The sequence below is a fragment of the Ursus maritimus genome, unplaced genomic scaffold (genome assembly GCF_017311325.1).
Source record: "Ursus maritimus isolate PB19 unplaced genomic scaffold, ASM1731132v1 scaffold_33, whole genome shotgun sequence".
NCBI lineage: Eukaryota > Metazoa > Chordata > Mammalia > Carnivora > Ursidae > Ursus > Ursus maritimus.
In genome coordinates this window covers 17,701,750-17,729,470 of record NW_024425897.1, presented here as the reverse complement: position 1 = coordinate 17,729,470, position 27,721 = coordinate 17,701,750, and the positions used below count along the sequence as shown (strand labels likewise).

At 36.3% G+C, this 27,721-nt stretch overlaps 1 protein-coding gene and 1 long non-coding RNA gene across 3 annotated transcripts in view; both read right to left on the bottom strand.

Annotated features, from left to right (window-relative positions):
- The window catches only part of MED13L (mediator complex subunit 13L), a 294,657-nt gene that overhangs the window by 83,634 nt on the left and 183,302 nt on the right, over positions 1-27,721 (bottom strand). The window lies entirely within an intron of this gene.
- Positions 17,863-23,496, bottom strand: LOC121099996. Its single transcript, XR_005831722.1, has 2 exons — positions 21,984-23,496; positions 17,863-19,834 (listed from the first exon to the last, which is right to left on the bottom strand). It is a non-coding gene; the product is annotated as an uncharacterized LOC121099996 (long non-coding RNA).

Sequence of the window (27,721 nt, the reverse complement as noted above, 5' to 3'; positions counted from 1 at the left end):
GCATACCGAAAGAGGAAGGAGACAGGATGACCTTTAATAGTACCTTCACTCCTGAGATTCTAATGATTCCGTATCTCAATTTCCACATAAACTGTACCTATTTAAAAATATCCCACCTGGACTGATTACTCAGAAGCAGATAGAAAACTGAAAGGTAAAGCACACCAAGTTATAAAGGAAAGATGTACTGAGACAGGTTAAAGGAAAGTATCTTGAAGGCCCCATTCCGCAACTTGAAATGTGTATTGCTAGTAAAGCCACAAATGCATGAATTCTTAAATCAGTCCTCAAAACCAAACTCATCTGCTCTCCCTTTATTACCAGGATTACTATGTGAAAGCAGAACTTATATGAAGACCTATTTATAAAAGCAGCAATATAACAGAGGTGAATAAACAGAAATTTATTCTCCCTGTAAAGGAAACATGAGGCTGGTAGCCTTCAAGAGCAGCATCCTGTCAGCCTGAAGTATAAGCCTGTGAGTTGGAATGAAAAAAAATCAATACTGTTTGAATAGAAATAGTTATAAAAAGAGGAAATTTTCCCCGGGTATGGTGCCATTACACTGTTTACCCTCAAGAACTGAGGTCTCAATTCAATTCTTCTGAGGATAAAGGGCAGGATTCATCCACCGTTAGCTGATGTTCATCTTGAACAATATACTCACACAACGTAAACTTTTTAAATTTCTTATTCAGTTACACTTAACTTCTATGCCTGGGGTCATCACTGGTTAAGAGTTCCTAGAAACATTCTTTCTCTGGTATCCTTTGTCAGCTACTCTGGAAGAAATACCATCTTAAAACTCAATGGACAGGTCTGTCCCTCTACCCGTTTAATCATTATAGGCTGAATCCCCTCTGCATCAATTAAGCACACAATAGCATGCAGTACATAAAAACCACAATAAGCAATACAGAGAAAAGGATTAAAGCCATGAAAAATGTATTAATTTATTCTACGCAATGCACTTGTAATTCTCCCACTTTCAGTCAAGATCACAGTACAGTTTAATAGTCTGGTTCAGGGACCAATTAATCCTTTTATATTTAAATCAATCACTGACTCCTCTCCGAATAATTTAGCTTCTACATGCTGCCTCCCATTTGATGTCTTTAGGGAAAGAGCACAGTTAACACTATGTAGCAGATTAATCATGTTTGGTAATAGAAAAAGAAATGCAGTATCAGAGAAATCTCATATGGAAAGTAGAACATGCTCTAAAACATGTTAGCATAACCATTATATGTGCCATCTTTTTCTCAATTAAAACAGGCAAGTTAAACCCGGAGCCACGAGTGCACCCTTCATCCAGCTTTTCATAGTTTGTGTGCGTGCATGTATGTACTTATTTTGATGACGTAAAACTATATATCCAGGAATAAAACCATTCCATACAACCCCTCCCCCTCCACTGTTGTCAGATTCCTCTCTCCCATCCCAGCCAACAACAGGATGATTTGATGATGCCCAAAGAGTGGGAGAGGGGAAAAGTAAAAGAACAGCGAATATTTTACTCAAACTGGCATGTGTTTGGCACCTTGCCACAAAGCTGTGTCCTTTTCCTTGAATGACTCTGAAGGCTAATGAATAGGGTTAATTCAGTGCAATCGTCAGGTGTCGTCTAAAGATTCTTACCACTGCGTGTCAAGCAGATGTCCAAGTTTTAAGACTATTTTCTCTAAACAAAGAGGTCAAGAAAGCATTGAGAGTTCACATGACTAAGAGTGACAACACTGTACTAAATACTACTCCTTACTTTGACCCACAGCCAAAGGAGGAGGTCCTCCCTTTCTTTCCTGGATCTCATTCACAAGAATAAGTCAACTTTGTATTCTAGCGGCCACACCATGGATTACAAATGCATGATTTAGCTTCAGAAATTTCAAAGCAAACATAAGCACTTTTCAAATGGTTTCAAGTACGTCTTTTTAAAAATCTTAACCAGTTAACTTTGTATGTAGGTCCAGCACTGAAAAAGCGGTCTGTATCTTGGCATAACTCGAATGCACTGCTGACTCAGGAGCTCTGCCAGTTCAAACAATTCCAAAGGGAGGAAAGCACACAGTGCGTATTAACTCTGTTCACTTTACACCAACTAGACATATCAAATGGTAAAAGGTTAGGATCGGCTCTGTCAGACTAGTGGGAAGAAGAATAAAAAAAGGGGCCATGCTTATAGGCCAGTAATCTAAACTCATAAGCATGTACAGCATCTAAAGACAGAAATTCAAAAGGTTGACTACATTCACTGTCATACTGAAGGAATATTTCTCTGGGTGTGTGAACTATGACAACTTTTGAGAATCTGGTTGACAACTATGACCTACAAATAATCATTAGGTGGAAATATATTGAGCGTTAATCCTCTGATCCCCAGAATAGTCATCTCAGAGAAACATTTGGAAAGAAAAGAAGTCTTTGTCTGTTTTTTATCTCAGAATAGAACACCACTTATGAAGATTAAACAAGTGAACCAAGCTCATCATCAAAAATCCTGTCCACAGAATAAGAAGTCACGCCACCTAACAAGCTACCCTCAGCCGGGTATGCTTGCCTTGTGTTGATTTCACGGTGGGTAAGAGAAGTTTGTGTGGATTCATTCACTCTCCTCTCTCTTATTTCCCCTTGCTAATTAAGAACTGAAAGTGTCAACACAGAAACACAAAGCTGGTAAGAGACCCTACAGATCACTACAAAACTACAATACACACAAATAAATCCCAGCAGTTAAATGCAAGGGGGGGGGGGATTTCCTGTAGGTGTTTGGGTAAAATGTACGCCGATATTTCAGTGACTGTACCTCTCAGATGGTGAATCCCAAAAGGGAAAATGCTACATGCTCTTTCTGGGTTCAGTTTAGGATATTGTTCAAAACAAGATCATAAAAAGCCTGACACAGTCCTTTTGAACACTTGGTGTAATCTTTCCTTTCCTTCTCTTGTCTGCTTTTAATCTAGCTGTCCCAGTTCCGGGCTCAGGCAGCACTGATTCCCCCTGGCTGAGACAACAAATGAAAGCCTCACCACATCCCTGAAGTGCTCCGCTCTCAGGCTCAGGGCTCATTTGAGCTGCTCTGGACAATTCCCTCCCACCACCCTGCAGCAGACGCTGTCCTCAGCTTCCGGATGAGGATCTCAGGTTCTAATTCCTAAGCACTCCTGAGCTGATAGGTTCTGTTTTCCCATACTAGGCTGTGTGGGTTTGTGACTAATTGCTCTTGTGTCTGTGGACAGTCAGTATTGAAAACTCTGGAGTGACACAACATGCATCACAGCTTATTTGAAAAGGTTCATATAAAAGAGAAATGGTTTTCTATAAATCTCACACTTAGCATAATTTGATTGACATTAAGGCATCAGATTTTCAAATAAATAACCCAGTAATCATTGTGATTACCAAACAGAATCCAATTTAGAGTTGCTAGTGTATCAGCAGCCATTTTTAGTTAGAAAGGTTATAAGTAAAAAGAGAAACGTAGAATATGAATGCAACAAAAAGTAAAAAAGTTTTAAACTAGTTTTTCAAATCACCAATAACAAGACATATTTTAGGTACGTACTAGGTAATTAATAAAAATTAGGTGAATAAATGATGACATTTCTAACAATATATAAAACCTATTCTGAAAAAAAAAAAAAGACTAATGCTTAAAAAAGGAGAAACAGGTTTATACAGCATCTTACTTGTAAAGCCAATACTAAAATTCAGTTTTTTTATTCTCTATATATTCTTTAACATACTATATCCAAATCAAAATATGATAGGCTGGCTTACAGTCACTCACACAAAGGAAAGAATTCTTGATTATCCTCTTATTTTCAAAAGTTGAATCTGCTAATTTTAATCATTGTGAAAAAACAAAAGTAAACAGAAATATGCTGAGTATCAACATCAAAGGTACTGGAATGCTCCTTTATTGACCAATTTTAAAAAAAAAGATCACACACACAAAAAAATAGCTAACAATGTGATGCAAAATCCAAAGCCAAATGGATATAATAATGCTACCTCCCAAAATAATAGCTGGAATGGCCATTTAAAAAGAAATTTTGGATGTTTAATACCTTTACTTTATATTGTTATTTTCTTTGTTAAATGGAACAAAATACAACTCTAATAGTACTTTATATATATTAGAATATTTTAGCAATTAATATATATGTAGTAAAACATGGAAATATAATTAAACAGATCAATTCATTAAGGGAAATTTTAATAGCAGAGATCAATACAGTGTTTTCATTTCCACTTGTGTACAATTACTTTTTAAAAAGAAAGAAAAAAGATAAAGCCTTTCTTTACTCAACACCCAAGTAGGACATCTATCCAAATTAAGTACCTGACAAGGACATAAAAAATTAAGGACAAAAATATCAGGTTAGCTGTTTTATAGATTTATATGAGAATGCTACTGATGGCAAGAAAATAGTATTGCTTTCATTTTGTCTTATAAATGGGTTGTCCTTATCCAACAAATCTGCATAGGTGAGCTATATGGTACAAGTGACATGTTCTTGACAGTCAATATAATTTAAAGTATAATAATGTTAGTGATTAAAAACACAAAATCAAAGAAAACAGATTAAGATAATAAAGAAATAGGGACTGTTGGTAACACTATTGGTAGGCTGTTCCTGAAGATATTCTCCAAGGCCTCCTAGACAGATGGAGGGTGTCTTACCAGCACTCCTTGTCCCATTCCTCCCTTCCCCCAGCAAGGTCCTCCTGACTAAAGCCCAGTCCTCAATACTACTAGAACACTTGTCCTTTCCCTTCTGTCTGTAAAGCTGTACATTCTATCTGAAACATGAAAACGTTAAGTTAGAGTCCCAGTATTCCTTCCTGCTTTCTCTTTCAATAAGAAAATGGTAAGGGAAGCTTTCTTATAGCATTTACTGAATATGTGTTTTTACTCAGGTTAGCTTTTACTTCGTCTTATGAAAAACTTCCAGTTAAAGTTGTACCTGGTTAAAGATATATGTAACATTTAATTGTTCCACTTAAAAACCCATTTATTACTGTCTAAACAACCTGAGAACAAAAATTTGGAAGAGAACAAATAAATCCATGAGTATCACTGGTCACAAAGGGGAATGAAAGAGGCACTAGTTCCCCACTCTGGGAACTGAGGGCTGCCAACAGTCCTGGTGGCAGCTGGTCAAAGCATCTGTACATCACAGTGGGCTGAACCAAGGGTGGGAACCTAACCCACTCTGCCAATCAGAATTCCTTTCCTAGCACTTGAACCTGGATAGAAAGAGTGAGTTCTAATCTCTCCAGAGACCATACCTATTAGAACCTGTAACCCTGAGATTTGCATCTGATCTTGTCAGGAACCAGGTGCTGTGATGGTTGGGGCGGGGGGCGGGGGGGGGGGAGCGAGGGTGTGTAATGAGGTATAGGGAAAGGAGCAGTCAAAATATTAAAAGGTTTGGTGCAGTATCTCAGGGTTTAGTTATAAAAATTTAGAACATGACAGTGAAAATGGAAAGGAAATCCATTTTAAGGTAAACAAACCAAGAAGTATACCTGGTAATACTATCTGGAAACATTCTTCAACTGGTCATGTTTAAGAGATAAACTAATCTATGGATTAAAGTTTTGTCTTTTTAAGTATCCAGAAAAACTTGTGTTTCCATCTGAAAAAGCACAGAAAAAATGAGCTAAGTTATCCATGTCTTGCAGTCTTTTCTTACGCCTTTTAATGGGGAAGTAGGGCAGTGCATCAAGTTAGACAGTCATTACTATTACTGATTTCTATTTTTTAAATGTCTTTTAATAGTTTTTTAAAACTGAGGAGACACAACGATATTCTAGTATTCTTACACTGTCTCCACTTAAACCTTGTTCCCAAGGAAACAGCTAACGACTCAATATCAGACCCTGCATAATTATTGACTACAAAGGAAGTATACCACAATGAGACATTTGCTCTTTAGCAAAATGAAAATGACCCACTTAGTTTTTGCCTTAATATCAAAATCTCTGATTTTCATATGGAGACCAGCACTTTCTAGATATATGCTAACAAAAACAGGTTACATTACTTAACGTGTTTTTGCCTGGAGAAGGTTACTATTTTCAGTGGCATTCTATTCTAGATTAAAACAAAGACACAACTAAAACCATCTTTATTTTTAGGCACTTAGCGACTGCCTCTTTTGGAAGAGGCTCAGCTTTGAAGTCATTCCTGTTAAAGCATAAGTGAAGATAATTGCTCATACACCATCATGGATGAACATATTTCTCATGAACAAAAAGCCTGAAATCAAAATGAATTAAATTTTAAAATTTCCATTTTATATTAACAAAAAAGCACAAATCTTCTTGAATATACTACATAATTTCTATATTAATGACAAATCTCCTTTTTAAATCAGTCTTATTTCTTTAAAAAAAAAGCACTTAAAATGTTGGCATAGCAAAAGAACCAGTGATACATGAATCATTTGCAGAGTTAGGAAAAAGTAAACGAAATGTGGAGAGTTCTTTTCCATAATTGCTGTCAAAACCTCTAATTTACACTTCTAAATAAATGCTTTCTGTTAAAGATTTACAAATATTCAAAGCAGGCAGTGATAACTATATATGTAAAGTACTGGATCTAAAAATATAACATGCATGGACATTTTATTTTGCCCCAAATATTCAAACGATAAAGGAAGGTGGCCAACTGAAAACTTAGCCTCATTTACCACTGTATCTAATAAACTAAAATAAACACTAATTACGAAAATACCTGGAGAATAAGATTCGAGGGCAGGGTTTTTCAAATGGTAAGGGTCATAAAATCAGTTTAGTGGATTTCAATCAATATTTTTTAATTAAATAGAAATGTATAAAATAGAAGACGAAGAGATTTTCAGACTTGTTTTAAGAAAGAGGAGACATGAACACATGCACACTAGGCTACAATGTAAGATCCATTTCTTTGCAGTCGAGAAAAAACTGAATGTTCTTTGAAAGATCAAGTACTATAGTAAACCTCAATGTAATACCCTGATAACATGAAGATTTGTCATTAAATTAGCTTTTTCAAATTTTCTGTTAAAGCCCCCAAACCATAATTCACTACTAGATTCTTCAGGGTATAACTTCATGGGAGTTAAAAATTTTGACTCCTACATGACACGAGATTTGGCACAGCTTCCCTAATACTGGTACCTTAGCAGGCCTGGACAGTGTACACATCTAGAAAATAATTGGGAATAGACATAAAATATGAAAACTGAAATGATAATTTTGCCAAAACTTTATTAGACAAGTCTGCATGCTATAAAATTTCTCTATGTACACATGGAACAGGCACCATCAATACTAAAGCTCTTTATAAACTAAATGTAGCTACTGAATGGGAAATTAAGAACGAATACTACTGAGACAGTCTAATAACCAGTGGCAGGGAGCCAAGCCTGGCTAATACAAAAGCAATAAAATTAACTAAAGACTTCTCCCTATGAATTAAAAGCACATCCTACTTAGAAGAAGATAGCAATTCTTTTTTTTTTTATTAAATAGTTATGCAAGTTTCATTTATAGATAATCCAGATTCACCTGTTTAAGTTTATAGTTCAAGAAATATACATTCTTCAAGCTCAATAAACACGTTCATTTTTCAAAAATTTAACAATATACTTTTAAAATGTACATTGTACAAAACCATATGCATAAAACACACATAACAATATCTAAATTAGGAAGCCAATGTTTTATAAAGTCAAACCCTAACGAAATGGGTTGTTTGTAGACTCTTCTACATCACAAGTGATTCTTACAGAATTAAAATATAAAAGAATATTACATAACATTTTAACATCAAAAAACAGAAGACACATCCCTCAAAAAATTAAAAATAGAACTACCATATGATCCAGCTATTCCACTTCAAGGAATTTATCCAAAGAACATGAAAATGCTAATTCAAAAAGTTACATACACCCCTAAATTCACTGCAACATCATTTACAATAGCCCAGATATGGAAACAACTATCTATCTATCCATGGATGAATGGATAAAGATGTATATATGGATACACACATACAGACACACACACACACACACACACACACACACACACACACACTGTAAGAGTACTAAGCCATAAAAAAGAAGAAAATCTTGCCATTTGTGGTAACATGGATGGAACTTTATGCTAAATAAAATAAATCAGATGGAAAAAGAAAAACACAGAATGATTTCAATTATATGGAGAATCTAAAAAACAAAACAAAAGCAAAATAAAAACTCATTTAACAGATTGCTGGTTACTAGAGGGGAAGGAGATGAAGAGGCTCAATTGTATGGTGATGGATGGGTAACTAGACTTATGATGGTGATCACTTTGTAGTGCATAGAAATACTCAATTATAATGTTGTTCACCTGAAACATATAATGCTATATACCAATTTTACCTCAATTAAAAGACATATTTTGTTAAGATAAAATAATAGAATGCAAATTAGTATTTCATTTAAATAATTTTTAAAACTAGAAACGTGTTTTTACTCTCCCCATAATTAGTCTGTACAGACTTTTAAAATCATACATGAAAAATTAATTCTAATTAGCCTAGATATTAACTCTGTCATTGAGAACTAAAAGTTGACTATAGGGTCATCTGCAAAGAGTAATGATAAATGGCAACCAATTATATTAAACAAGATAGCTACTGAGAAGCCACACCAAATGATATAAGGATAAGGAATAAGGTAAATCGCAACCATACTTTCAGCATTTCAAAAGATGCATACGTTATGAAATCACGTGCCAAAAACTTCAATCAATTCTAGCTTGACCCTCAATTTAACAGTAGCTATAGCCAACCAACCAATTTTCAGTTTTTAAAGTCCAAAATATATTATGTGCTTAACTACCAAAAATATACTTCATAAAGCTAAGAAGCAGAGAGACAGATTCTTGGGGTAAACATTTTGCAGGATACCAAGAAGCCATTCAGGGGCACTGATTAGAATTCAAAGCTGTGACTTGACTTATCTTCTGTTACCTCAAAGAGATGAACTGATACACAGGACAGAGACAAAAAGGTCAGCCCATAAGGATGATGAAAGTCATTAGGAAATACAAAGGTTGAGAGGGAGTGTTAGGTCTTAGGAAGTGGGTCTTACTGGGTCAAAAACTCAGTTGTGGATACCTAGAGGCATAAGCTTGGTTCTGCAGTAGACAGAAACTAACAGCATAAACTAATGGGGAAATTGCTCCAGGATTTTTACTAAGCTATGCTGTAGAAATTAATTCTTCATCACCCACTGAGAAAAATGTCTTGGTGTCATTCTAAAAGGGTGTTAAATCAATTGTGATCTTTGTGGGAAAAAAGCTGGAAAGCATCATTCACTCTTAAATGTCAGCCAGTTGAGAACAAAAATCACTAATCATGTGTTGGACTCTGGTTTGCATTACACGGTTTTGTCAAGTTAACCATTCCAATCTTGTTTTGCTTAAGCTACTATTACAACTCAAGTCTCCTAGACACTTATAAACTTGGACAAGGGAGCGGTTAAACAGTGTATTGGGTACACAGAAGTTAACAAGCTATGAAAATTAATAAGGAAGAATTTACAAGAATTTTATAAGTGAAAATTTGAGCGTTTAAGGTATTTTGATTAACTGGGGATGTCAAATACATTTCAATAAAACAGTGGTCAATGTAATAATAAGGTAAGCCTCACCATTACTATCATGCAAAAGCGCTGAAGAAGCCCGAGACGTTTTCTAGAAAATAAACTATATAATCCATTATTCCATTTATTATGCAAATATCCATCTTTCTGAAAGATTTACAGAAAACATTTTCTCCATGTGTCAGGCACTATGTAAGAAATCAAGAAATAGGGGCGCCCGGGTGGCACAGTGGTTAAGCGTCTGCCTCCGGCTCAGGGCGTGATCCCGGCGTTATGGGATCGAGCCCCACATCAGGCTCTTCCGCTATGAGCCTGCTTCTTCCTCTCCCACTCCCCCTGCTTGTGTTCCCTCTCTCGCTGGCTGTCTCTATCTCTGTTGAATAAATAAATAAAATCTTTAAAAAAAAAAAGAAATCAAGAAATACACAGTACTAATTTTAGAGTTTCTTATTAAAGAATAAAAATTCTTTTTTATTGGGTGACTTCTAAATTCTTGGAAAGATGTCAAATAACTAGAGAGTTACAAACATGAATAAAATATAATCTCTATCCTTAAGGAACTTATATTCTAGGAGATAATATAAAATATGGCTATAGGTAAGTATAATAGAAGGTACAGAGAAATACCAAAGGAAAAGCATAGGTTTCTACAAAATTTCAGAAGAGATGATTCTAGCAGAGAGAATCAAGAGGCTTTGTGGGGGATGTAGGACTAACGGTGAGCCTTGAAGGATTTTTAGGAGACTAAAAGGTTAGGAAAGAAGACATTGCAAGAAAGAAAATACTAATTAGCAGCTAACAAAGATTTATTGAGTGCTTACTTTGCTGGGCACTAAGTGCTTTACATATATTAATTCCTTAAATTCTCACAATAACTCTGAAGTAGGCATTACATTATTATCTCTATTTTGAAGTGATAAGAAAATAAAGATACAGAGAGTTGAAGTAACTTGCCCATGGTCACACAGTTTGTCAAGGGTAGAACCATGTTTCAAATTCAGATCAGGCTGAGGAAAGATCATTCTTAAAGCACTGAACTTTATAACCTTAACTGAACTGGCATGAAAAAGATACATGTATTTTGGTAACTGTTGGCAAAAGGCTTTCACTAGCTCCCTGAAGCGCTTTAAGCTCCTTTTCCTTTATAATGTTCATTACAGCTATATTAGTAACCTGATTTTGATGACAATACAAACACAAGGAGGGTCACAGAGGCAAAGACAGAGCAGAGAAGCAAACCCGATGGCCCAAAGTCCAGTGCTTCGTCACACCCACCTCTTTTAAATTAGAATGGATGTTTACCAATTGTGTTCCTTGAAGCCCAAGGGCTTCCCACCGATGCCCAACCCCCACCCCGCCACTGTGTACCACAGAAAGGTTTTGCATCCTTACTCTCCACCACCTGTCAACACGAATGGCAATCAGCCGCACATTTCATTTAAAAAACAGAGTTCTACGACTAAAAGAAATATTACCGTTTCACGCACACACCAAAAAAAGTCTTGGGTCTAGTTACCCTACCCTCATTTCCTGGTTTTTTTTTTTTTTTTTTTTTTTTTTTTTTTTGGTGCTTTAAACTGTAGTATCCAAATTCTACTCCAGACAATATCAAATCTCCCTCATCATCTCAAGTCTTTCCCTTGTTTAATGTGTGCAAAACCCTCAATAAAAACCAACCTATATTCATAATAAAATCCAATCTAAGACGACAACCAGATAACAGTGAAAACACCCCAATATCACCCACCATTCTACCTGCATACCCTCTAAATATATGCTATTCAGACCTCCAAGACTCTGATGCTTCTAGGCAGCCTGAGTACTTTTCATTTGTACGTGGCTTTTTTTTTTTTATGCTTAGCTTTCAAAAGTAATCAGAAAAGAACAACTTTCACCTACAATTAATAACTAGACACATAAATCCATGATTCTGTGGGGTTGAAACTCTTTTAAAGTAACACAATCATTAGTAAAAAGTTCATGGGCACCAAATGGTTAAAACAATTAAAATAGGCAATTCCCAATGCTGACAAGGATGCAGAACAGACACTTTTCATACACTGCTGGTGGGAGTCTAAATCACCATTTTGGAAAACTGATGGACAATACCTATTAGAGCTGAACGTGTGTCTACTACTCTAAGACTCAACAATTCTACTCCTAGGTATACAGACAATAGAAAATAAGGACAAGAATGTTCTTAGCAGGATTATTCATAGTAACTCCAAACCATAAACAAACAAATGTCAATCAATTATGGTATATTCATACCACAGATTATACAGCAATAAGGATGAACAAATTGCAACTGAATACATTGATGAATCTCATAAATACAACACTGGGAGAAAGAAGCCAGACACAAAACAGCATAAACTGTTCCATCTAAATAAAATTCAAAACATGTAAAACCTAATCTAGTTTACATGTAATGTTATTGGGATATTGGTTCCTTTAACAGGAGGCAGTGACTAAGAGAAGACACAAAGGGGGCTTCTAGGATACTGGTTAACATTTCATTTCTTGATCTAAGTGCTAGACACAGGGTGTACTCACTTCATAAAAGTGGATGGAACTAAACAGTCTTGATGGGCAAACGTGTATATTTCAATAAAAACACTTCAAAAAATTCCAATAGGAATATGACTGTTTGTAGAAGACCTGCTACAAACAGGATAACTAAAATATGTGCTACTTAGAATATATTAACATAAATTTATGATCCCTACTATCAGTGAGACTAAGTAAGGAAGGAAAACATATTCACATAAAAAGTTAGCTCTTTAAAAAAAAAAAAAGAAAATTCCCTCCTAAGGCACCTGGGTGGCTCAGTTGGTTGGGCATACAACTGTGATTTCAGCTCAGGTCATGATCTCAGGGTCGTAGGATAAAGTCCCACGTTGATCTCAGCAATCAGCATAGAGTCGGCTTGTCCCTCTCCTTCTGCTCCCACCCCCCAACTCTCTAAGAACAAATAAACACAGCAACAATAAAAAACAGCACTCCCTCCTATGAAAACCTACATTTTAACAATGTTTCCATTTGGCTTTCCAATGTTAAGAGTCGCAGAACTAACGGATTTTAGAGCTGGAACAGGCCTTAAAAAATGCCATGGACACCCCAAAAGAACTAATTTGCCAACTTCAAGAAGTTTCACCAAATACTTAGGATATAATCACAAGCTCCATTAGCTAGAGAACCATAGCAAAGGATTACAACCAAGATCTGATGAGCAATTAGGAGCTGTTGGCAGCCAGAAGATAAGTTTGTTAGGATAAGACCCTGACCGCAACACCCTGAGGAATACAGAAGAGAGGTAAAGCACAGGAATTACAAGCAAGGGTGTTAGAATCAGACCCAAATTTGAAATCTGGCTATATCACTAACTAATGTACAACCTTGCATAAGCTACTTAATTTTTATCCTCATTTGTATAATCGGTACAATGAGACCTACTATATTATGACCCAGGACTACTGTTAGGTTTAAAGGAGAAAATGTATTTTTATACATACATACAGAATACATACTGGCTATGATGGCAGAATGACGATGAGAATCATAAAAACTCAGTGGTAGCAGTGTTCTCAACATAAGATACAAGTCCAAAAAGAACTGGACCTGGGGGAGAAGTACCTAATTTTTAAAGTGGTTTTCTAGGGCCACAGAGGGCATGAAAAAAGGTAAGTATACCTAGAATAGCGCTGAGGACTCTCATAAGGAGAGAACTACAGTCCAGATGCAGAACACCAAAGTGGTCTAGATAATTTTTCAAACACAAGTGCATGTACTTTACTTGTAAATAAAATGCATCTACTCATAATGCCTATATATAGCTGCAGTACCTCACCCACATTTGTTTTCTTTGAATTCTCCAAGTAGCAATGAAATGAGTATGAGAATCATCATCAGATAAGACTCCCTAACATTCTTTAAGAAATTACTTTTTATCTAATCTTAAATGATTGCATAATTATAGGATAAAATTAATATCTTGGGTACTAATTCAAATTGCACTTAATGATCCTAGAGAAATGAATTACTAGAGATAAAAGATAAATTCTGCTTTGGTTTCTGATCTTTATTTCTTTCCTTAAAACTTAACAGACCTCTTTAATTTGTCTTTCTAACTTGGCAGATTTACTAAAATCTCAAATATACTGCACTTACTTATATGTACTTGGTTATCATATTTCCTCCACAACTGACATAAATGGCAAAATAGCCAAATAATTCTGGTGAAGGAATAAAAATTGTCTTTTTTCCCTCCCCAAATTAAATATACAACTTTGTGGAACAAAGTTAACCTAGAAACAAAAGTGACCAGCAGCAGAATCCCTGGAGAGAACTAGCAGAGTCATTTAACAGAAAATGAAGTTGGCTAACACCTGAAGGAATTACCTTAGATTATTCCACGTTGCTCAAACATACAGCCTATAAAATAAAGCCCTATGAGGTTGACAAGAGTCCCAAAGAGATTACATTTAATAATCCTCCTGAAATGGCAGAGGCATGTTCCACGTGAAGGGTACTCTTCATACACTCTTAAAGAATGACAACACAGGAGTAGTAAACCTGAGAAGAGATGCCAAATCTCCAGCATCCAAACTCCAAAGCTCTAATACATCACTTATTTTGTTCAGGGGTAGAGCTAATTAGTTGCATTACGAGTGGTTCAATATCCACATGCCATCTAGAGTTGCATACCATCTGACTGACTGATGCCAAAATGCCATGTCATCAGCACTTAATTCCAGGGAGAGCTTTATAGGCAATGATCTAATAAATGAGAATGTAGCATTCTGTTTATGAGATACTGGTAACTACTCTTCTCTCGCTGGATAAGCCCGGTCTACCCCAGGCTCAGACTAAAGGTCGTTATTATGGTCTCTGCAACCGTTTACACATGGAGATAGAAGGTCGGAATGTCAATTTCAACACCATTCAGTCCATCTGGCAAAGTATGATCATTTCCTTCAATGATTAAAGTTGACTTTTGAGGTCAAAAATATGCCCTGATTTTCAAATATTTAGTATTCAAAATATCTAAATTTAAGAAAGAGACTTGATTTAAAAAAAAAAAAAAAAGCTCTGATGGTTACAAAAGGAAACTTTTTACAGCCTCATTTTAAATCACTGAGCTATCTATATCTAGTACATTTATAAATAGGATTCGGTTCATTAAAATGTATTATTTCATATGTTTTTGGATCTCGTGCACCCTGAAATAGCTTTATCATTCAGTCCACGACTCAAACAACCAAGAATTCATTTATTTTTCTTACTTATTTCTAGCAAAATAGAAAACAGAAAAAGTTTTTTTTTTTTTTAAAGATTTTATTTATTTATGTGACAGAGAGACAGCCAGCGAGAGAGGGAACACAGCAGGCGAGTGAGAGAGGAAGAAGCAGGCTCCCAGCGGAGGAGCCCGATGTGGGACTCGATCCCGGAACGCCGGGATCACGCCCTGAGCCGAAGGCAGACGCTTTAACGACTGCGCTACCCAGGCGCCCCCCAGAAAACAGAAAAAGTTTTAAACTCCTTAAAATACTAACAGGATTCAACTATAGCCAATCAAAAAACATGAAATATATTTTCTTCCTGATCAAGAAAAGAAAACAGTTAACACACTTAAACTTTAAAGTGCCAATTACTTCCTTATTTAACAAATTCTAAATGCAATGCATCAGACTGAAAGTTAGGATGTGAAGATCCACCATACCATTTGAGACACACATCCTCAGCAGCTGATCTGCTCTCTCACTTTAAGAGGTGAGCAAGGACACAAAATATATCTTCAGTTGTTTATTTTCAACCTAACCAACGTTAAACTTCTAAAAATCAAAAATACTATTTCCCTCATATATGCTCTGGAGAGAAGTCTGCATAATTATTATACTTAAAAGTCTGTATATGTAGTAAAATTAAAACAATTGGTAAGATTATTAAAAGTAAAAACAGGGATGCCTGGGTGGCTCAGTTGGTTAAGTGTCTGCCTTCCACTCAGGTCATGATCCCAAGATCCTGGGTTCAAGTCCCACATCAGGCTCCTTGCTCAGTGGGGAGCCTACTCCTCCCTCTCCCTCTGCCTCTCCCCCTGCTTGTGCTCTCTCTCTCTGATAAATAAATAAAGTTAACACTATAGTATAAACTGGCAATAAAAACTTTCACTTTGTAATCTCTATCCACGATGGAAAAGAATCAGACCATAGACTGATCTACTATCTTGTTAAACATTTATATAGCTACTTTTAACTTCCAAATATTTATTTAAAGGTCATCAGAAGACGAAATGGAAAGCCTTTCTTTCAGAGATAACTTGTTAAAAACTGTTCTTAATTCAATGTTGCTAGAAGGATAACACCATCCAACAAGGAAAGGTGAATTAGCCTTTCCTTATTACAATCTAACCAACTGTAAAACAATGACAGCAAAATAGGGTATACAATAGTATACAGACTCCCATATTTACTATTTATGTATTATCAAATATTCCTTCACCCCCTCACTAACATTCTACAAACAAGTAATTTTTCATGCCTTCTAATAGATTAGATTGACTCATGACTACAAATGTAAGAAAATATATTAATTAAATATCATAATATGGTATAAGTATATGCAAATGTTACTAATGAATAAGGTGTTATGTGTACGAAAGATACATGAAACAGTTTCCATTTATAGGTTTATATTATATAGATACAATAGAATAAAGGTTACAATTTGTATGTCAAGTCTGCTTAAACAAGCTTGATTTCACAGGCAATGTCCCCCCAAAGTTATACTCTGCAGAATTTTTATTTTTTATTTATTTTTTTTAAAGATTTTATTTCTTTATTTGACAGAGAAAGAGACAGCCAGCAAGAGGGGGAACACAAGCAGGGGGAGTAGGAGAGGAAGAAGCAGTATCCCAGCGGAGGAGCCCGATATGGGGCTCGATCCCAGGACCCTGGGATCATGCCCTGAGCCAAAGGCAGATGCTTAACGACTGAGCCACCCAGGTGCCCCTGCAGAATGATTTTTAAATCATAAAAGTATTTTTTTAAAAGATTTTATTTATTTGACAGAGATAGAGACAGCCAGCGAAAGAGGGAACACAAGCAGGGGGAGTGGGAGAGGAAGAAGCAGGTTCATAGTGGAGGAGCCTGACGTGGGGCTTGATCCCGTAACACCGGTATCACGCCCTGAGCCGAAGGCAGATGCTCAACCGCTGTGCCACCCAGGCGCCCCCATAAAAGTATTTTTATACTATGAAACATTAAATGTAACTGACTGATATTGGGGGAAGATACTAGAATAATGTAACAGAAGAAAAAATATTGAGGACCCAAAAACAACAACAACAACAACAAAAAAACATAAATGAGGCACCAAGTATAAGGCTTGAAATTACACTATGAATCTGATTTATATATTCTTATATTAAACATTTTAAAAATTAAGATACGGAAGTCACAAATATAAATGACTATCATAATACCAAACATTATCACCTTAAATAAATACTTGGACAAAGTCTTTGTCTTTTCTTAAACTGCAGGGGGAAGAAGGAAAAAAAAAAAAAAACAAAAACCTTCAAATGCTGGAGTTATAGTACACACTTCCACAGGTGGAAGCAGGAAAGAAAAGCAATGTAAGTTCAAGATTACCCCCTTGGAGGCTCCACATGATAACAGTCCAGAAGACCTTTCTCTGGTGTGGAACATTCTTTCTCCATCACTCACCTGGACCCTTTGGTCAGCATCTTGTTTCTATTATTCAACTCGGGCATTTCTGTCTTCTGTCCACACCTAGCCCTACCCATGAAAGCAAGGAATGTGTCAGCCTCTGGGCAGCCCTGAAGAAGACCCAGCAAAGACTTTTTGTATTAGCAGTAGGCATCAAGTATAACACGAGGGAGGAATAAACAGTCATTATAATTAAGCATTGTTTTGGATTATCTAAGCCACTGCTTCCTTCAAACAGTATAATCAGTCTATTTTCATATACTTCTACAAAAGACTCTCATTGACCTTGATAAATTAACATTAGCAGAGCCTAAGACTAATCAGGCAAATGCCTTTTTCAACTACCACCATGAAAAAAAAATTTAAATATACAGCTTTAAAATTATGCTATACACACAGAGACACACACACACACCTAGTGCCATTACCTGTGGTACTATACGCAATTACTAACAAAAGTATAAATAGTGGTTAGTACTTATTTCTTCTGGAAAAAAGTTATTTTAAACTTCTCTGCTCTTAAAAACTTCGGAATCTGGTGCTTCAGATGTCTGAAGTATGACTGGCTAGGGAAGAAAGCATGCTTGGGAGGCAAGAGGCTCTGCAACAGTTTAGTTATTAAATCTTAGATTGAGAAGGGTGTTCCCGGGTCTCATTCATACTCACTGTCTCAACCAGAGGCCTGCTTTGGCAAAGACAGACAAGGAAGGCTGCTTACGCACACATGAGAAAAAGTAAGCCTTCTACGGGACAAAGCTGCCACAAGAGCCAACACCTCTCCTTTGAGCTTTTCCTCCTCTCGCTCCTTCAGCACTAGATGAGTCCCACCAAGTACTCAGGGTGAGGAGAGGGACCACATCAGTCCGCCCCACCGTTAGTTCCCCGGCATCTAGCACAATACATGGCATTGTAGTAGGCTCTTTAAAAAAAGGAACAAACAATCCATGCCCATGTTCTGTTATACTGAGTATAATAAACAGTAAGCAAAAAAATAAAAAAGCATTTTCACTCTCACCATTAGTGTCATATCGATCTTTTACAATCCGACCTGAAAATACAGTGTTAAAATTATGTTAACTTATAAGAGCACATTATTTAAATTTCCCTACAAGGCAAGATTTATATGTAAATCATTTAAGATCATTTCTGACCAGATCTGAGCTTTATTTATAAACACTCGATAAGTATCTGAAGAAAATACAGTAGAATCTCCTTCTGCATTCTGGCAGCGCATCAAAAAACCTTGTCCCAACAGGCCTGATATTGCATGGTCAGCGAAGAAGAAAAGTGAAAGGAGTCTTCTACTTTGCTGCTTCTCTGAAAACGGAATCACATTAGGCCATTAAGTAGTCAGATACATTATTTTATTGCTTGCAAAACCCTTGGGTAATAAAGAACGAGTACAAATTGCCACAGGCACTTTTTGGGGAGAAACAGGACAGTGCAAAACAAAGCCAGCTGCTCTACTGCAGGAATGGACAACTGCAGGACAGAAAACCGTGCAGCAGTGGTAGTTTTTCTGCTCAAGCAGAGCACTGGGCCATGTGCGAGAAGGAGCTCTGTGAGCACAGCGATCTGCAGAATCTGGGTGTCACGGCACAAGTAGGAAAAAGGTGAGAGAAGAGAGGAACATAATGGCATTCCGTGAAAGGTACCTCAAGCCAGATTCAGTCACCCACATATATTCCCATTCTCTTCTGAGTAAGTAAGACTCATGGGCAGCTACAGTGACAAGCACGTGCCCCTTGTAAATAAGTAAAAACGGTAAATACTGTTTACTGACAGGAACACTAACAATTTTCCATGAAAATGCTAAGACATAGAAATAAAGAAGGATATTTCTTTAACACGGTCTATCATCTAAGATAACTACTTAGTCTCTGTGCAAAGAAAACTAATTTGTGTTACATCCTGTACAGGTAAATAGCAAGAATGAGTGATTTATTTTCACGGGATTCAGAGAATAAAACTGGACTCACATCATTAACCTTGCTTGAAGGATGTTATAAGACCAACTATTTTACTCTAACCTCTTTATTGTGCTATTTTAAAGTACTATGTGAGAATTTTTTTATACTTTGCTATACTGGTAAAAAGTATGAGAATCCTTTATCACCATAGTTATAAACAATATAACAGCTTTACTTTTAATTACATACAGAATCTCATTACAAAGTCATGTAAGAGTTTCACCTGTAACAGAATACAGAAAACTCCTACTTACGAACTTTTAGCTTTCAGTTTTGGTCATGAAAAAACCTTTCGAGCAAAAGAATCATCTACCAGCTACCAACAGATGGCACTGGTGGTCACACGCAGCCACTCCAGTACCTGCTCTTCCAGCCCCCACAGTCGGCCAGTTCCATGCTTAGCAGTGAAGAGTTTTAATAAGACGACTGACTTTATCACGTTTACAAACACAAAAGTAGTGCAAATAAGAAATGTAGGATCTTGGGGCACCTGGGTGGCTCAGTCGTTAAGCATCTGCCTTCGGCTCAGGGCGTGATCCCAGAGTTCTGGGATCGAGCCCCATGTCAGGCTCCTCCACTGGGAGCCTGCTTCTTCCTCTCCCACTCCCCCTGCTTGTGTTCCCTCTCTCGCTGGCTGTCTCTCTCTCAAATAAAATCTTTAAAAAAAAAAAAAAAAAAAGGAAATGTAGGATCAACATAAATAGAAGCAGAGATCATTTTAACAACTGAAAGTGATGAGAAAAAGAATGTCTGTGGGAATAATTGTGGAGGACAAAGTAAACCTTGCAATACTGGAAACAATCAACAATAATCACCAAGAGATGAGGAAACATTGTTAAGATGGGAAAACATTACAGAGTGAAGATCGGCTTCAATCAGTGTTTGAATGCTTACTGGCTTAATATTACTCATTCAGGAGAATTTAGAAGATAAACAGGGACAAAATGTTATAGAGAATGAGTTCAACGGATGGTTTCAAGGCCAAATGAAATCTGCACAACACTCAATCAGTACTAGGGCAAAACACAGCTCCCTATGACACCTTTACTGATCATCAGATGGGACGTACCTGCCTCAACAGGTCTAATATGGTCCACAATTGTATGCCTTGGGGAAAGACACTAAATAGCACTTGTATCAGCAAAAGCACACCTGGTAACACACACGATTCTAAGCAAGGGAGATAAAATTTGAAAAGACCATTCTGATTAGTTAAAAAATAAATGAACACACATCCCCAATATATATCTACTTGTTTATTATTCTAATTTTCTACACATACCTCTTTATTTCATTGAATCTAAGAAATCACTTACAGATACAAGAAAAAAAAACAAGGAAAAAAAGCAAGAAAAAAAACACTAATTACAATTCTTATGTAAGATATATTGCAACCTAAGATGTTAAAATGGGGGTAAAATACATCTTAGAGCCAATAAAGTTAGTACTTGACTAATACTAATGTATTTTATTTATATGTTCTAAAACATACACCAAGTTATTTTTAATAAGAAGAGGTGGAAAGATACAAAGTAACACTTTTCCTGCACTTTGACAGATTGTCTTTTGCATACCAGTCTGGAGATTCCCCATCTCAATAGAGCATAAAAGAAGGAAACAAGTAGATGAGGATATTAGATCTGAATAAATGCTTATTGCATGAAGTAAATGCTTCGTCTCCTCTATTACATTTATTACACATCGCACCAATATGATTGTGAGGAACTCAACAAGGAGAAAGACAATAAATATTTCTCATAAAATAACCCTCCCCAAAGTTCTTGATTAGAATAATGTAACTTTAGGGATAAAAGGCACAAACTTTAGAGCAGACCAGCTCTGGATCTGTAACATGACTCTCTGACACTCACCATGGACCCATCAGCATTCTCATCTATAAAATGAATATAGCAGTTATTACATCACAGGATTAAAATGGGGGCTTAAGTAAATGTACATACAGCTTTTAGCAAATGCTCACAACACAGCAAGACTCAATAAATGGCAACAAAGGGATCATTCATGGGTATTCATTTCATCTGTTAAATCACTTTAGATTAACTGAGGTGTTAGATGGGAAGAAGATACTTGAAAGTATATGACTTAAAAAACCAGTCTTATTCACCAAGGCTACTTTTAGATGTCACAATCACTGACAAATGGGATGAATCCTCAGATAAAAATCCATTTTGCCTATAAATCTGAGTGAAGATCAAGTAAAGGAATTGCACTAAAAACTGCACACTGCCCTCTTTATTTGACATCAGGTTCAGGGTGGTGGCATGCTTTGTTAATCTAACACTGGGGAGTTTCTCTGGGCCTCAGATGCTTCTGACAGCTGACAATACTAATAGGACTGCAGAGCCTACTGTCGACAACACAAAGCCAAAGAATCTCCAAAAACAGCAAGCCTTATTTTAAGAGGACACAGGTTTTTTTTTTTTTTTTTAAGATTTTATTTATTTATTAGAGAGAGAGACAGCCAGCGAGAGAGGGAACACAGCAGGGGGAATGGGAGAGGAAGAAGCAGGCTCCCAGTGGAGGAGCCTGATGTGGGGCTCGATCCCAGAACTCGAGGATCACGCCCTGAGCCGAAGGCAGACGTTTAACGACTGAGCCACCCAGGCACCCCAGGACACAGTTTTCTTAATAAGTGCTTTTAAAACAGATACTAATTTAAATAAGAATTTATTGATAATCTGTTCTGTAAGACTGTATTCTGTAGATTACCACTGTTCAGACACTTAAATTTTCACTAACATTTTTCAAATATGAACATTCCCGATATGTTGTTTAGGATTTTCAAAGTGAACAACTGAAGAATTCTAACTTGGCATAAAACCAAATGTAGATGGCAAGATAGTGACAATGTTTGTGGTAAACAGGACAGCAGAACCACCGGCCTATAAATTTGTTTCCTGACCCCTGCTGCCTCTGTTTATTGCCTTAGGATTGGCAATAGCTATTCTCAGAATAAGAAATCTGAATACTGTCTACTACCTTGAATTGACTTTCCTCTATGCTTTTCAGACTGTCACTGTTTTGGATTTGAACTCTTCATTTATGTTTTAAGGACTTTCAGTCTCTCCCTGGAACTGTGAAGAGTCTAACCCGAAAAAATACCTATTATTGTGCAAAATCATATGCTAGCACTGGCATTACCTTTTATACATTCATGATGGCCCACATTAAAAGAGCGTAAGTTTCCAAGATATTAAAAAGCTAATGGGGGTAAAAGGGGCAGGGCCTCAATTTGAGGTTCACAACCTAAGAGCTCTGATCATAACCTGGGGAATGCCCTGGACACAAGAATGAAGGCAGGCAAGAGAATGCAGCACAAATGTCATGACCTAGTCCTCAGGAATGATAAAGGTGCTGCCTCCCAAAAGCGACTGAGAAAAACTGAAGGTCCCAGGAATAAAGAGGTTCTATTTCATTTGACTTAGATATCCTCTCCTACAATGTCCCTAAGCTAAATAGTTATAAGCATGGAACTTGGTGATAGAATCCTGAACAGCTCTATTAAATGTGATACTTGGAACCAAGACTTGTTTGCATAACTCATCCCTCATTGAGAACAATCCCAGCTTTTGTCTTTGCCCCTCAGAGATGCTGCTCAGCCTAGGTGCCTTCATTCTTCATGTCCTTCATGTCCAGGGGAGGTTTTTCAATTGGCTTGGGTTCCCCACCACCAACCAGCACATGAACTGCCTGGGCTAGTGGCAAAGCCCTACCTGACCCATATTCTTGCCCAGGCAATCCAGTCTTAACACATGCCCATCACTCCCTGGCCCTGCCCCACCAACTCCAGGGCAGTGAGGTATGAGAAACTGTGACAGAGCAGTAGGTATGAGGGCAGGCCCTGCGGCCATACTGCCAGCCCCCTTCTAACCTGCTGGTGGTCTAACTCTACGTAAGTTACTTAACCTCTCTGCACCTCAGGTTTTACATCCATACACTGAGGATAATTATTACCTAGTAGGACTGTTATCAGGATTAAATAATCTATGAAAATCACTTAGAAAAGTAGTACACTGTAAGTGCTCAATAAATGTTAAGATATCAGTTCATTTATATAGTTTCATAATAAAAACAAGAAGTTTACTCGGGAAAAAAAACTGCAAGAATATCATTTGTTCCTTATTTAACTAGCTTTACAAAAGAAAAACTAGTTATATGTCAAATATATCTCAATAAAACTGGAAAAAATTTTTAGGAAGTAAATAAAAACTATCATAGGACCAGGCATTAATTCATCCATCTGCCCATCCTCCACTGACTTACTGCGGCCCTACACAAAGATGGACACTATGTTCAACCACCAATTATCTGCCAGAGGAGGACAGGGAGTGAGGAGCAAGACCACAGCTCTACAAGCAATTACAAGAATCCGTCACCTCTTGTGATCTTTGGTCCACAGACCATAGAATCATCAGTGTCAAGGATCATTTTGCCTCATACCTTCATTTTACAGGTAAAGAAAGTAGTATCCAGAAAGAAGATTTGTGTAGAACCGTTATCAGTATTAATAAATTGTTTTATATTAATGCAAGCTTCACATATGTTTGGTATTTTATATCACTCAGAAGCATATTTTAGATATTATTTAAGGAATCTGAACAATGAAAATATAAATTTATATTTGAACATCATTTTTGCTTAGCTATTAAAAATTAGGAAGGGTTCCAGTTATTGGCTAATTATAAAAAATACAACTAGAAACACCTTTGAAGAGTAAGTTTTTTTCATAATACCATTTGACAAAAATGGTATGATACCAGGTCAAAGAAGAACATGGAATTTATAGTTTTCATTGTGTGGCACGATATCACTGTTCAGACAGGTCAGACTTTCAGACACTTACACAGCAGCACTGGATAAATGCACAGGCTACCTGTACATATCACCAATCCGTGGTTCTGTCCTTTATTTTGCTTCATTAATAGATGTGGATTTGTACTTCCCCTTTGTTTCCCTCTGCATTTTTTCAATAGGATGGGTGAACAAAATACTTTTTTCTGTAAAGTTTCTTGTGAAGACTGACTGAAATGGAGTCTGCTTCATATTGGCTGTTTTCCTGATCAGCCATAGAAGGGTGTAATTAATGTGTTTTAGTATTTTCTGGATATCATACTTATATATTTATCACCATCAGTCTGTTGCTCTTTTTGTAGTATTGCTGGTTTTCAAATACATTTTGAAAAAATTGAATGAAACCACCAAAATACAGATAATTATGGCTTCAATAAGTTTTTGTAAAGCTTTTTAAAACATAGCCACGATAAATATTCTCGTGTATGTGTTTTTAATGAGAATGTTTCATTCCATATTTGACTTTAGTGCATATATTTTAAATTACCAGTTTCAGGTTTTTCCCATATTAATATACACTTTTCCCAGCATAATTATTATAGTGTTTCCTTCCCCGGTGATGTTCTTTCACCCAAACAGGTATGTGTTACATTCACATACAGCTGACTCTACTCTAAACTATGTATCTAAACTGGGTTTGTTTGGGGTTTTTTTTGTTGTTGTTGTTGTTGTGTTTTGGAGAGGGGGCACGTAAGTATCATAAATTTTAGACAACTTTTACTTTCTAATATTTTAGAAACAAGTAAGGCAATCCCACATACATCTTTTTTACCCATTACCATCATGTCTGATTGTTTTTCTACACATACTTGACTATATATCAAGTTTTGTAAAGCATAAAACCTCACTCACACTTGACATGATGCATTAAGGGCTAGATTAGATAAAATAACAGTCAAGGAATATGTCCAAGTGCAAGGGCTATTATAAGATAGGAACCCCATAATCTCAACACACATTTTGGAGTCTGACAGCTCAGAATTTAAATCCCAGATCCACATAACTAGGTGTGTGACCTTAAGCAAATTACATAATCTCCTTGAGCTTTACACTTTTAACATCTGTAAAATGTGAATGCTGTTCTCTCTCTCTAAAGATTATTATGAGGAATAAATGAGAAGTTCATGTGACGAATAAACAAACCTAACATATGTCAGGTACTCCTCCAAGCACTTCGTAAATATCAATTCAGTTAATTCTCATAGTAATCCTATGAAGTAGAGACAATGATTATATCTCTTTCACAGATAAACCGAAACAAAGAGGTTAAGTAACTTTTACTTGCCCAAGGTCACACAGTAAGTGGCAAAGCCAGGATTGGAAACCAGGCGGCAGTCTGACCACCTCAAGTCCATGCTCTTAAGCACCACACTAAAGTGCCTCTCCAAACCCCTAAAGCACTTGCCTGGTACTGGGGCATAATCATCAGGACGTGATAAACCACAATAATGCCCAGCCTAGCACAGGAGCATGGAGCACTTCAGAGGTCCAAAGATGGCTGGGGGCCACAATGTTAATTAAGATGACATACAAAACACTTAAGTACTTCTACGTAAAACTTTACTGTAGTGGAGAAATCTCTAAAGATACAAATTAATACTACTGCTTTAGGAGTTTAAAAAGAAATCACTAATGAACTATTTTAAATCACTCTCCCAGCACTGAGAGCCTAGATTTTCTCTTAACATTGTTAAATGAATCTTACAAATAGGTAGCAATTAATATTTCCATCTTATCAACATTTAGCACTCAATTTCAATTACAAAACAGAGGTTTTAATTTTTAAGAGAAAGTACTCAAGTGTACTTTTTAAAGTTTACTTATTTAAATGAGCAATCTCCACACCCAAAATAGTACGTGTACTCAGGAACCTGAGGTCAAGAGCGTCATGTTCCACCAACTGAGCCAGCGAAGCACCCCTCAAGTTTGCTTTAATATAAAGATTCAGGAGAAAATTAAGTATTATTTTATGTTTACTTTTTTTAAAAAGTATTATTTTTCTGATGGATAATGTAATGCATGTTCATTGTAGTAAAACTGAAAAACACAGGGGTTTAGAGAGAATACAAGTATCACCAGTAACTCAGTATCACCTCTGCTTTTCAATACAGTTTGAGACATTTAATTTTGAGATGAGGACAGCATCTTTCCTGCAATGATGAAAACAGATGAAATTTCATGAACCAAAGTAATTAATGCCAAGGTGCTTCAAAAAAGAAATGTTCTTTAAAAAGGTAATATTAACTCCACTTAGAATTGTTTTAAATAATGAATGCTTTCTCCACTTTTTATGCTTAATGTAAACTAAGTTCAGTCAACAGACATGACAGAATGAATTCAACTGAAATATAAAAAAAAACAATTTAAACAAATTTTAATAAAATGAGAGGCATAAGTTTAAAAACGGATTCTAGTTAATGACAAATGTAGGAACTAAAATTCATTCTCTTCCACAGGACATTTAACACCCAATCACTCAACTGGTATCACTCAAGTACAACATGTTTCAGCTTGGTTCCAGACATGCTTACAAACTGGAATAGAAAAGTAACTTTTGTTTTTCCAAGTACAGTTGTGGTCTGAAAATGAACTTCCAGGCAAAAGCGATACTGTTCAGATGAATGCCCATTTGAAAGGCATTTATGCTTTCAGTGTATTTACATCAATAGCCAACCTCAAAATTCAAGCCCTGTATCAGCCAATAGAAGGCAAAGAAAATAATGATAAAAAGTAGTCATATAAACTGCCCTTCTTCCCTCCTCCCACACCCATACAGTCTCATGGAATCTTTTGGGGTCTTCTACCATAAAACCTAAAGACTTATTTGATATGATTTTATTTGACTCTAATTTATAGGATATTTTCTACACTTCCAATTTCCTAAACTAGTAACAATTAATATTTAATGTTTAAAATTATCTTATAAACTATCTTTTTGGTCATTTTGAATCTGTTAATCTAATCAGTGAGCTCAAATAAATCAGATTAGTAAAAGTACTCCAATACTGTGGTAATTCAGTATTCACATCAGTTTTGGGAATGGCTCCTTACAATGTCACTTGCAAAGCTTTTGGCTTCTACAACTTATTTGATTTAATGTTAATCAAGCTAGCCCTGGTTTTTATTATATGCTCAAATGGACTTCTAAGCAAGTTGCTGATCTGCTGTTCGAAGAATAACCAGACTTGTTATTCTGCAGATACTCTTGTTAATGATCCTTTATGCCTGGTTTTTAGCACATTACTTAAACACAGGGAATATTTTCATCATATTTCATGAATAGTGTTGAAACAAAGTAAGAATACTTCAAGTGAATTTTATAAAATCTTACAGTTCCCATAAATTTCACAAATGTCTATGTACCCATGGCTAAACAGGACACTACATTGTATTGTATGTCAAGGTGCTGAGCAGATAGATTCCTGCCAGAGTCTTGGCTAGTAAACATTAGTTTACTTGAGCCATGCTCTATCCCCCTCACACCACACCAGCACCACCACTTAAA